Raw genomic sequence first — 12,458 nt, 5'->3', positions numbered from 1 at the left:
CAATAAGGTACAAAAAGACAATAAGGTACAAAAAGACAATAAGGTACTGTTAGTCATGCCCTTTTCACTACAAATCTACATGCAACACTTCCTCAGAGATAAAAGCATCGTGAAAATATGGATATACCACATAGTTTAGTATCACAGAAGCTTAACGTTGGAAATAACTTCTAAGATTGAGTCCAAGTGTTAACCCAGCACTATTATGTCCACCACTAAACCATGTCCCCAAGTGCCATATCAACACATCTGCTGAACACTTCCAAGGGTGGTGAATCCATCACTTCCCAGGGCAGCCTATTCCAAGTCCTGGAAGACATTTTTTCCTAATGTCTAATCTAAACCTACCCTCGTGCAACTTGAAGCCATTTCTTCTCACCTGGCTACAACCTCCTTTCAGGTTGTTGTAAAGAGCAATAAGGTCACCCCTCAGCCTCCTTTTCTCCGGGCTAAACAACCCCAGCTCCCGCAGCTACTCCACGTAAGACTTGTGCTCCAGACCCTTCACCAGCTCCATTGCCCTTTTCTGGACATGATTTTAAAAAGGGAGTTTAGTGTCTTCACTATTCTCTTCTTTCACTGCTTCCAGACAGCTCTTTGTGCCTCTGTGATTCATGAGCCACCATGAGAACACGGCCCCATTTCTTAAGTGAGTTGTGGTTCAACCCCAGGCAACTAAGCACCACACAGCCACTTCCTCACTCCCTCCTGGAGGGGTCAGGGAGGCACTCAGGACAGTAAGAGGGAGAAAACTCATGGGTTGAGATACAGACATTTTAATACATAAAGCTCTTGTCTCTGTGGAAGCCCTGTTCAGCAGCAGCAAAAGCATCCCTATGATATCAACCCTGTTTCCAGCAAAAATCCAAACCACAGCCACAAACCAACTACTAGGGAGAAAATTAACTGTATCTCAGCCAAAATTAGCAGAAGTGGCATTGATCTAAAGCTAAACAGACAGGCATTTGCATTCAAAATTAAAAACAATTAAACCAAAACAGAAAACACTATTGTTTTATTTGAGAAGAAGTATTACAGACTAAGAATACAAACCCTATCAGACGAAAAAAAGGAACCCTCCTGATTTCAGAGATTTGTTAAGGTCACCACCAAAAAGAAAATTTAGGCAGACTCTATTGTAAACATGATTTTAGTTTGAGATATTTTGTCTTTTTTTTTTTTCCATGGTTATCCTAATGCCTTACTGGGTAGAGCATTCCACTGGGACCCAGGACATTTAGGGTTCGCTTACAGAAGTTGAGATATTCCCAATATCATCATGGCCAACTAGCACAGAGGGGCCTAAATTCACTATACAAATATCTCTCAATCTCCAGAAAAGGTTAACTGCATGCAAACTGCCTAATGGAACAGTTCCTAGGACACGCCGAAAACTTGAACTCTGCCCAGGTCTCTTCTGGGAGCACTGGCTTAGGCCAACACATGCCAAGGATCAAGCTAATGATTTAACAGTAAGAAGAATTCTCTTGCAGTGTCTGGCAACATTCCCAGTCATAATTAAAATTTTTTTAGAAGATAAATAATCAAAGGTCCGATTTCCAGATCTGTTGATGTTTTTCCACAACACTGTTTCTGTCTTCATTCAAGTAACATTATCTTCCCTTGCCTCAGTTTAAAAAAAAAACAACCAAACAAACACAACAAGGCATGAGATACACATCCTTTGACAGGCCTTGGAGATTGGTGCAAAAAGATGCACAAACAGATAAATCAAGGTCAAAGAATGAATTAATTTATCTCATCAGCCAGTTTCATTGACTGTTCAGGAAACACTACTATATTGAATACATTTCTGGGGGATTTTTAAATTATTCCACTATTTTTGAAATTCAAAATTCATATACTTTGAACACAACTACCAAGGAGAGATGGCAAAAATTATTACAAAGAAAGGTCCAGGGTGTAAAGCAGCAAGATACTATAAAAGAAAGGAAAAGTGATGGATATTTCTAGATAAAATCTGAATGGCCAGGGAAGTTGAAAGGCTGGCAAATGAATAGACTGCAAACACACACCCTCTCAAATGTATCACCTCACACGTTCCCATCCACAAATTATTTTCCGAGATTCCTCCTCCCAGCTTTGCAGATACTCATCCCGCACACAAGCCCATCAAGTTTTAGATGTCATTATCTTTAAACAGCATGGACCACTCAGCTACTCCTCTAAGAAAACGGTGCTTCTATGATTGAGCATGATCAAAATTAACTTCTTCCTTCCTTTCCTTGCCAGCTACGCTCCTGATGAGCTTTACTTTTTTGCCTCCAAGCTGAGAAAATTAACTAATGCATATTCACTTCTTATGGGAAAGCCCAAGAGTAGCTGAAGATAGGAAATGTTCAAATATCTCCTAACAGATAAGGCAGCAGATCATTACTTTGATATGACCATAATGAGTCCACTGTACTCAGTTCACATATTCTCATGCAACTGTAAATTGCAGCTCTAACATTTCCCATCCAAGTCCATGTCTGAGCAAATCAAAATGCTATGACACATTATCTGCATGTAAACATTTCTTTACCAGATATCACCCTCTTCCCTGAACAGAGCTCTTTTAGTTCACAGTATGAAGTACCACAGTATAAACCTCCTCTCATCAACTGAATTACACAAATAAGCCAAACCGTGGGCTGACCAAAACACAATCACATGTTTTTTTCACCTTCCTTGTCCCACTGATATGAACAACTCTATTACAAGCCTGGAAGCCATTCAGAAATACCTAGAAAGAGGGAAAGTCTCTAGAAAAATACCAACTAGCAGCATTGCTGTAGCAAATTTCACAGAGCCAGAGAAGCCTCAGTCGCACCAACTACTATTTCTACATAGTAAATTGTAAACCAAGTGGCCACAGCACTGAACTCAAGCTGGTCATCTGCCAAAAAAGACATGAGAGAGCAAGACTCTGCACACTGAGTATATAAAATTTTTTAAACCAATCATTGTGACAAATACAGGTTAACTTTTTGATTAACTTGATACAGATTAACTTGTGATTGCAGCACAGAATATTTATTTTGCAGGCACCAAAATGTAAACATGCAAACAGGCTAGCACACGGAGGAGAAGACATCTGTCTGCCTGGGACTGGTGCAGTACACAGGGTCACACGTGTTGGCCATGGCCAGTGCATGACCACAGTGCACATGACTTGGTCAGACATACCAAAACAAGCACTTGAACTTCTGCCCAACAACCTTAAAACTGTTTGAGTGGAGGTCACATCTGAAATCGTGGATTATCTGAACCTCAAAATGTGGAATAGTGGGCCTCAGGAAGGTAGAATTCCTCTTAAGAAGTTTCTAATTATAACAGCCACCCACACAAACAGTGCTCATCCTGGCCTTGGAAAACAGTAGCAACTCTAGCCCAAGCAATTTCCCCTCTCCAGTTATCCAGACAGATGTTCTTTAGTGTTTGTACAATTCTGGTCATAGCCCTAGGACTCCAGTGGTTTCAGCTGACTGAACCTAGAAAAATGGTTCAACTGGGGAAAAAAAAAAAGGAGCATCCCATGCTGAAACCTTCTCAGAGGTTAAAGCACTTGTATAAAGTGTACCAGACAAACAACAGCTTTATTTTAGCCCTTGCTGTGCCTAATAATACCCACGATTTGGCTCATACTAATGCTGATCATCTTTAAATCTGTACTCCCTAACTATCAATATTGGGTTTCACTCACCTTGTTACATCAATGCAATAGCTTATCACTGTGCTACCCAGCTCCATCTCTTGTCAGAGTATATCTCAATTCACCCAGACTGCACATCAGCTCATCACTCTGTCTGATCATCAGTCTGATTTCTGGCTTTCTTCTCTCCCAGTTCCAATTCTCTTTCCCCCAGAGAAGCAACACTGCAGAAAGATTCTAACCATGAACACCAGGAGAAGCAAATCTATTTCAATGAGGTCATAACTTTCAAATTTCTCTGGAAACACAAGTTTTACATTGTAATACTCTAATAAAGCTTTTGCACTAACAAAATCTGTGTGCAACAACATTCCTCACTTCACTGAGCCAGCAAACTCAGCTTTTACCATGAGAGCTCAGATATTTACTAGCACCAAAAGATCAGTGCAAAAATGCCCACTGTCTGTGGGAATCTCTATTGTCCTGAAGACCATGATGATCATGACATAAGAAACATGCACAAGCCCAAGGGGACAGAAGGAAAAAGGTGTTTGTCCATCCTCTTTCCTTGTCTTCTCTTGATAGTCAACTAAATCAAATACATTCAAAGCATACTGAAGTCTCATGTGGATCTCCACAAAAAAGATTAAAGCATGTAACTCAGACTTTTTTTTTTTTAAAGAACATTCACAGGAGACTTAAGCATATGTTTCATGTCCTGATGTTTCATATGCTTTAGCTGCTATAACTTCTCTGAGTGTCCAGTATAAACACAGTACTAATCACATCATAACAACATTGATTGGAAAAGGACTTGGTTCAGTTTAAAGCACATTCTTGATTGACTGTGACTCCTAAACTCTACTTCAGACCCTTTTAAAAGCAGTTGTGTGACTTGGACCAATGATAACAAATCAAATTTTACTGAAATTAACGGCATTGAGAAAGCATGCTTATATATCCTGTAATTTTGCACTTGCAGAAATTATCTCACGAAGACTGTAGAGGAAAAAAATTTGCTGTTTAGCCTCTCACTATACCCCAGAAAAAAATCTGAAAACCGTTCTAGACATCACTTCAACATACTACTCTACTCTCTTTAGAGTTGAAGTTGAAACTGAATACAGTTAACCAGGCTAAAAGAAACAATCTCTTTCACACCACAAAAAAAAGAAGATTATTTTTAAAAAACATAACTGCTCTTATATTCATTTGTTGTAGCCAGATCAGTACCAGCAACAATATTGGTTTGGCATCTTTTTAGGGATATCAGAGCACCCTACTTATCTCTCGCTACCCAGAAAAAGAGAAAACTGTAGCACACAGAGTACTTTCCTGTTAAAATACATGCTGACAGTAAATCATTCTCTTTCTGTAGTACATAACACAAATGTTTACAAAAGACACCCGATTAGAAATAATCACATTTATTACAGAAGTTCCTGAGGACAAACCAAGGACATGGATTTATTTTGTTTGACCTGCACAAAGTAAAAAAGGAAAGAAAAAGGTTCTAGATGAGACGACTTCCTTCAAGTTTCAGGCCATAAAGCAGGAACAGAACAGGCACAGTTATCCAGCATTTTAGTACAGACATATTATCTCACTTGGGGAAAGGCAACATGTTCAACTGCCTTTTCTATTCCATCTTTGGTTTCTTAGTTGCTGTCTTTCAAATTATGAGAGGGTGCCTACATTATTAACAGGAAGAGGTTAATTTTAAACACCTCTTCATAAAACTAAACTCCTAATAGCTTAACTAAAACAGATTTCAAGTAGTCAATGCTCTTTTTCCTGAAATGTGAGCAAATTCTTGACCACCACTGGGAAGCGCACACTCAGCAAAGAAGCAGTTTAATTTGAAAACTCTACCAGACACTAGAAATGCTAAAAGGTTACACTCAGACAAAGAAAAGATGGTATTTTATCAGTCATCAAGAAAAAGGGGAAGGCTCAGACTTGCTGGTACTTGCAGGAAACCTGGGAAGAAATATGACAAAATATGATGTTTCTGTGCTGAAGCTGTCAATTGAAAAGAAGAGGTGAGCTGGTAGGGCTGGTGATAAGGCAGAGAACATATGGAACATTTTCCACCCATCCTGAACCTGATCTTACCACTTTCCTTTGCAACTATCATTCCTACTCCCTCAAGTTGTTTCCTTTAGTTTTGTCCACTCAACTGACTGACACTGTGTGTGTATGTATGTATATGTATCTGCACTTAGCTGTCAAGTATGCAACAAGCACCTCTAAAAAGCAAAAAGTAACTAAAAAAATCTAAAGGAAGTTGCAGCAGAGCAGTGGGTTACTGAGCTGTAAATTCATCATCACAATATTGAGCATGCACTTTGTGACACTACTAGCAGTTACATATATCTGAACAGCACTTCTCAAACTAAGGGCTATTGCTCAGTTCCCCTGAGCCTCTAAAACTTACACAGCTCTTCTCATGGTTTCACATTCTACTTAGCAATGGGCCTTCCTTAAAAATAATGACTGATGACTACTTCCAGTTTACAGAGGTTACAAATGGCTTAGCCACGAACAAACACCTCCTAGCAGGTCCAGCATGGAGGAACTTCTGTTCTATTGGAATTGCAGCATGCTCTGTGTATGCCTACCTTGCCTGAAAACCAAGGAAGGAAAATACACAGGTTAAGCATGTTGACAGAAGTCTGCATTTTTGATATGGAAAGGCAACCTCTCCAATACTACTCAGATGTCTGCAGGAATAAAATTTTGGTAAGTAAATCCATCCATAATTCAGTCCAGTTTGGGAAAAAAACCCCTAATAAATATATTTGTATATTTGTAGAAAATATTTTTAGTTTAAATATCCACGTTGCCTAAGAAAAATGCTTCTGTTACCCAGGGGAAATGTACCGATGGACCAACGTATCAATGGACAAAGACAACACAACAAAAACCCCCACCCACCAAAAAATGGAAAAAAACAACCAAAAAGCCAAGAAAACCCTAAACCCACACATGTCCCGAGCATTTGGATAGACTTCACTACTAGAACAGGTAGAGTCTTGTTTTATAAAATTATAAAATGCTATAATTACTTCTGGATGTGCAAAGAACAGATGAGTGCAACTACCGTTGCAATAAACACAGGTTTCTTGTGATTCAGAGAAGCTCTTACTATTTAACACTTACTCTACCTATGACAGGTGAGGACACTATGCAAAAAATAAACACTGTTGTATTGCTGTCAACAGTCAGTGATGAGATTTCGGTGCTAACAGAGATCGGAGAAAGAATCTTCGTGTTTCTTTATTATATGTAGATCATTACATGTAGATCCTTAAAAAGAAGTCCTCTAACAATTTGATAACTGAGCAACTGTTCTGCTGGTATAAACTACACCATTATTCCACACTGGAAGAAAATGCAGTAATACATAAAGGAGGTTTTTTTTAAACAATCTCTAGGCAAAGTTTCAGGGAGCCCATTTCAACTCTAATACTCAAGAGGAACTCACTCACTCACACTGAAGAAACACGGCTGCAGACTTTACTGCTTTCTCCTGATAGCCAAAACTGCAATGCTGAAATACTTATTTATTCAGAGCCATAATGTGCAACACTTCTAATGCACTGGACAGGTTACTTACTAATTGCATATTCTTATAATTCATGTATTTCACAGGCTGTCATAAGCACTTTGACAATTTTACTTTGTTAGCAGTGCTGTATTGCACATGTAAGGACTGAAAATTCAGTTCAGAGATCAAGCTTGTAAAATCAAACCTTTAGGTCTTAAAGTAACTCCAGCTCCAAGCAAGCTGGAAGTTTAGATGCATGCCCAGTTCCAAGATGTAGATATTAAACTCATGCAAGTCATCCCTCCAGAAAGCCAAACACTACCTCTTCCCTCACTTTAGCAGTTATTGTGCACTTATGGTTTAGAGGGACAGTCAAAACACTTCTATAGATCTCACCATGCTTTTGGTAACGTAGGCAAACACACATGTCTAGCATCCTCAGACAGCCTCTGGAATGCAATCTAGTCTTAACAAAATCCAGATCATAATTAAGGAGGTGTAAGTGTTAAGGGGGTGCTGTGTCAGCAGACTCACCACTGAGTGTCCCATTTAAAAAGTAGAGATTAATTTTCCTTTTTGCTGCAGAAAATGAGCAGTGATATGCCTGAGAATACAGGGAACCTTATCTGGAGATTACCAACATCGAAAAATGAAGCCTTGAAGGTTTTTTCCCTCCTCCTGAAAGGGTAAATTTGAACTTTAACCTACTTCCTATCTCTGTACAAACTTGCTCCTCTTTTACCCTATGTTAGTAGCCTCAGACTGTTCATTAACAAATATGCTGCTTGGACCAGTTTTAACAAAGAACTAGCTTTCAGTGTTAGTTAAAAAAAACCAACAAGCAAACAACAGAAACAGCATGGAAGCAACTGCGAGAAATCTGGAATACAGAGAGTGCTATAACTGTGTACAAAGGTTTGCTCTGAAATTTGGGTTCAGTTTCAGTAGGCAGATTAAAAGACATCTCAGTATTGGTCTGTTAGTTTCAAAAAACTCATGTGAAGGGTGAAGAAACACTGCAGAGGTGCGTGGGAAGGGGAAACAAAAGGCAAGTATTGTGAATCAGCTCTCTACTCATGCCATTACTATTACACCAGCTCTGTGAACCACTGTCCCTGCACCTTTAAAACTCCTTTTCTGCAGCTTGCCATCTGAACTGTTTCAGAGCTATCAGAGATATATGGGTAGAAGGAGTCTTTTCAGGATAAAGAACTGATGAGGGGATTTAATACTGTTTTGAAATAATATGACATCGTGGGGAAAAAGTCCTAACTTTTCACACCATTTCAAGACAAATCGTGAATTTGTGGTCTGGAAATAAAGATAATTTTCTCACACCAAAAACTGTAGCTTACAATCTCAGTAGCTATTGAACTATTCACACTAGATGAATCCATCTTTCAAACACCAATGGCTTCAGTCTGTAAGCAGAACAAGCGTGTATCTGATACAATTTCATAAATTAAAAGTAGCTGTTAGCAGGGTTTACTGGCCAGGCTCCATGGGGAGGCAAATTAAGTTTCCATAAAACACTTTTAATTCAACTTTTTTGGAGCAGTTTTCACACAAAAAAGATAGAGGAAAAAAAACCCCAAACAATGAAATCTAAACACCCTCTTTCACAAGTCCTGACCCTACAAATGTGGGATGTCCCAACTCCTCCAAGGAAGCACCAAATACATAGAGAAAATCTTCTGAACTAACCAATCCCTAAGGCAGGACTGAAGGCAAGAACCTTGAAAAAATCTTACCTCCTTTTCACACAAACGGAGCAGACTGGAAATTAAGACCCCTCTCTACCTCCACTGTATTTAAAAAGATGGAAAGGGACCACTCTTCAAATCGTATCTTTCCAGTTAGTTTAAGTGGATTGTTACTGCAGGGAGGGAGAAAATTTCAAGCTCTTAAATGCTAAAATCCTACTGTGACAGTCTATGTTGGAAAACCCTTAGTGAAAGAGATTTGCTGCATTTCTTACTGTTCAAATATTGTTTCTTCTCTAATTTTCTACATTTATTGTTTCAGCTCTTCCACCATTACTATAAAAACTTCATGGAATAGTATCAAAGTTGAGAGTGTATCATCCTTGGGCCAAAAGGAACCAGAGAGAAAAAAAGATGCTAAATTACAAATGTGATATGACAAAAAATGCAGTTTGAAAGCCCTACAGTCTTTTCAGTTCAGCAGTAGTCTGCATGATATAGTCTACAAAGCACAGCTTAATGATCAGACTTCTTCATACGTACGTATATTTCTGGCTTCTCCAGGCATTTCCTCATCTTACAAGGTGCAAGATAAGTACAGTATTGATAATTTTTCAAATAACTCCTCACACACCATACAGATCCTGGAGGGTACAAGAATCAGCTGCATTTCCCACTCTGTGTCCATTACATTCCTCTTACTTTCTTTGAAGCAGTAACAATCCCCAGAAGTTTATTAGGACATTCTGATGGAGCACAATCGCTTTTAAGCAAAGCAATACTAAATAAACATTCCAATGTTAATATTTCTCTGTGGTGGTCTTCCTTTACTTAGGTATTGTGGATTGATAGAGCTAGTCTGAACAATAGCAACAGCACTGAGTGCTCACAGATATTAATTCAATTCCAATTGTTTGGAGAGAGAATCCTCTGTTTTAGACCAAGTTTCCTGCTGATACTAAAGAATACCGAAGTCCAGATCTCTCCGTCTTCCTCCTCCCCCCTCCCCACCTACACTAGCTTTAGGGGTGGAAACTAAATAGCAAAGTACAACTTTCAGTTAAAAAATAAAACGGAACCATGGTGGTGTTATGAAACACGGCAATGTGGTGAAAGATACATGGGACCAATCCAAACATATACCTGATCCAGATTCTGAAACCAGGCACCTCCACAGCCACAGTCCTCAGTCAGGTTAGACTAGAAGGCAAATAGCTGCGTCTGGGCTACAGCCTCCATAGCTGTTATGGAGCACCTGCACCTGCTGTCTGTACCATGAATCTGTACCACAACAGACGATTTTGTCTCCCAAAACACTTAAAACCTGACACTTTCTAGGCTTCACCTTCCAATAAGTTTCTTCCATCCCTTCCCTGTCTCACTTATGTTGCAGATCTATTGGGGTTTTTGCAACATAGGGAGGTTGCTGTGTGCTTTCTACGGACACTATGCACTATCCTCTACTATTTAGATACTACTGAAATACCAACAGACAAGTCTCGAGTTGTTCCAGCACAAAAACTCAGATGAGGACAGAGCAGCACAACTTCTCTTCCACGCCCGCTCATCTCATCTCATGAAGCTACATGTATTCCTCGTTTTCCGCTCTGCCAAAGCCGATCCCGGTACATGTGTGAGCCGGCCCAAAGCCGGGCGCTGGAGAGACCCGACTGCTGCCGGCCGGGGCCCGGAGTCGCGGGGGGCCCGCAGGGCTGCTGCTGCCGCCGCTCCGAGATGGTGCCTCAGGGGCCGCTCCGCCTTCCCCCCGCAGAACACAGCGACCCTTTCCAGCGCCCGCCGCGGGAGCCGGGGCCGGGAGGCGGCAAGACCCCCCCATCTCGCCGCCGGGCCCTGCTGGTCGCCGGTCCCCGCCCTCCGCCCGGGCCCGCACCCGGCTCGGCCCGGCCCGGCCCGCACCCAGCCCCGCTCTGCCCCGAGGGGCGCCCCCTCCCCACCACCTCTCTCCGAGACCGCCGGGCAATGGGGTGCCGGGGACGCGGTTCCCAGGCGCCCGAGCCGCCGGCACCGGGCAGGAGCGTAGCGGGGCGGCCGGGCCCGCACTCACCGGGAGCGAGGAGCACCAGACCGCCGCCGCTCGCCGTCAGGGGCCGCCGGGCGCAGGCAGGGAAGGGGCGGTGGCTCGCGGGCCCCGCCCCGCGCCCCAAGGCCGGAGCCGCGGCGGGATGGCCGCCAGCCGCCGGAGCGGGAGGCGGGAAGAGAGGGAGGGCAGCCAGCCAGCCAGCCAGCCGGACGGCGGGGGCGCGGAGCGGGCGGGCTTCCCCTTCCTGCCCGCAGCCCTGGCCCCGGCTCGCCCCTCAGCGGGCCGCTGCCTTCCTCGACCGGAGCCTCTCCCTGGATGTGGGAGGAAGAGAGGAAGAGCTGTCAGTGCGGAGGGCAGGGTGGGCAGGGGGGTGGCACCGAGGTCAAGGTCAGATCTGCTGCGGGCAGAGCCATCTCAGGGACGGGCGCTATAACATGGGCTGCGGGGCGCGGGCTGTGGTGTTCCGTGTGCGGGCTGGGGTGTGCAGGAGGTGCCACATACTCCGAGCCCGCGAGCTTGCTCTGGCTTTAGAGTCCAGGGGTCACAGAATCACAGAATACGCTGAGTTGGAAGGGATTGACAAGGGTCATTGAGTCCTGGCCCTGCACAGGACCGTTCCCAGGAGTCACACAATGTGCCCGAGATCATTGGCCAAATGCTTCTTGAACTCTGTCAGGCTTGGTGCTGTGACCGCTTCCCTGGGGAGCCTGTTCCAGCACCCAACCACCCTCTAGGAGAAGAACCTCTTTCTAATATCCAACCTAAGCCTCCCCTGGCACAACTTCAGGCCATTTCCTCAGGTCCTGTCACTGGTCACCAGAGAAGAGATCAGTGTCTGCCCCTCCTGATGACAAAGCTGTAGACTGTGATGAGGTCTCCCCTCAGTCTTCTCTTCTCCAGGCTGAACAGACCAAGTGACCTCAGCCACTCTTCATATGGCCTGGGCCTGAAAGACAACAGGTGTCGCTCAGGACACTGCCTGACACACAGGACTGCATCCTCATCCTTGTGTCAGTGCAATAGGAGTGGGACCTGATGTTGCTTCTTGGGACTGGGGGAGAGCACACTGGCCTGGCTGTTGGTAAAAACACCTTTTTACTTGCAAACTGGTCAAGATCAATATCGTGACGTCAATGCTGAAGAACAATGTCAGAGTACAGGACATTCCTAGAGAACCTAATTTACATTACCCCCACAGTCAAGTGCTGTGGAGTGTTTATCAGTGTCCAATGTGTCCCCAGTAGAATGATGTACAGTTTGGGCCTGAATAATGTTGAGTACATTCAGTGCAAGTAGCTCCATGTGCAGCTGCAGTGCCAGCTGCAGGTTGAGCTCTGGATGATGGGAGTCAGAGGCAAGAGGCCAAGAACTGGTGCCTGACCCTTTGCATAACAAAGGACACAGGGACCTGTGGGCCAGACAGGTGACCAAACACTGAGAGACACAGCAGGAGCTGAGAAGTCAGACTTTCACACAGACTTTTAGACTGTTCAGGTAAACCCAGAGTTT

General features: G+C 43.1%; 1 protein-coding gene across 2 annotated transcripts in view; it reads right to left on the bottom strand.

Moving 5' to 3' along the window:
- Positions 1-11,057, bottom strand: part of ACO1 (aconitase 1) — a 36,994-nt gene extending 25,937 nt beyond the window's left edge. The window contains exon 1 of one of the 2 annotated variants that reach the window (XM_027670295.1): positions 10,974-11,057. The gene's annotated coding sequence lies outside the window, so the exon portion shown is untranslated. Of the gene's footprint in view, positions 1-10,537; positions 10,655-10,973 lie in introns of those variants that run through there. The other variant, XM_027670296.1, reaches the window with a different exon arrangement.
- Between the last annotated feature and the right edge of the window lie 1,401 nt (positions 11,058-12,458).

This window comes from Neopelma chrysocephalum, unplaced genomic scaffold, assembly GCF_003984885.1.
Source record: "Neopelma chrysocephalum unplaced genomic scaffold, ASM398488v2 Primary Assembly neopelma1_96821, whole genome shotgun sequence".
NCBI classification, from domain to species: Eukaryota; Metazoa; Chordata; class Aves; order Passeriformes; family Pipridae; genus Neopelma; species Neopelma chrysocephalum.
This window is presented reverse-complemented; position numbering and strand designations above follow the sequence as displayed.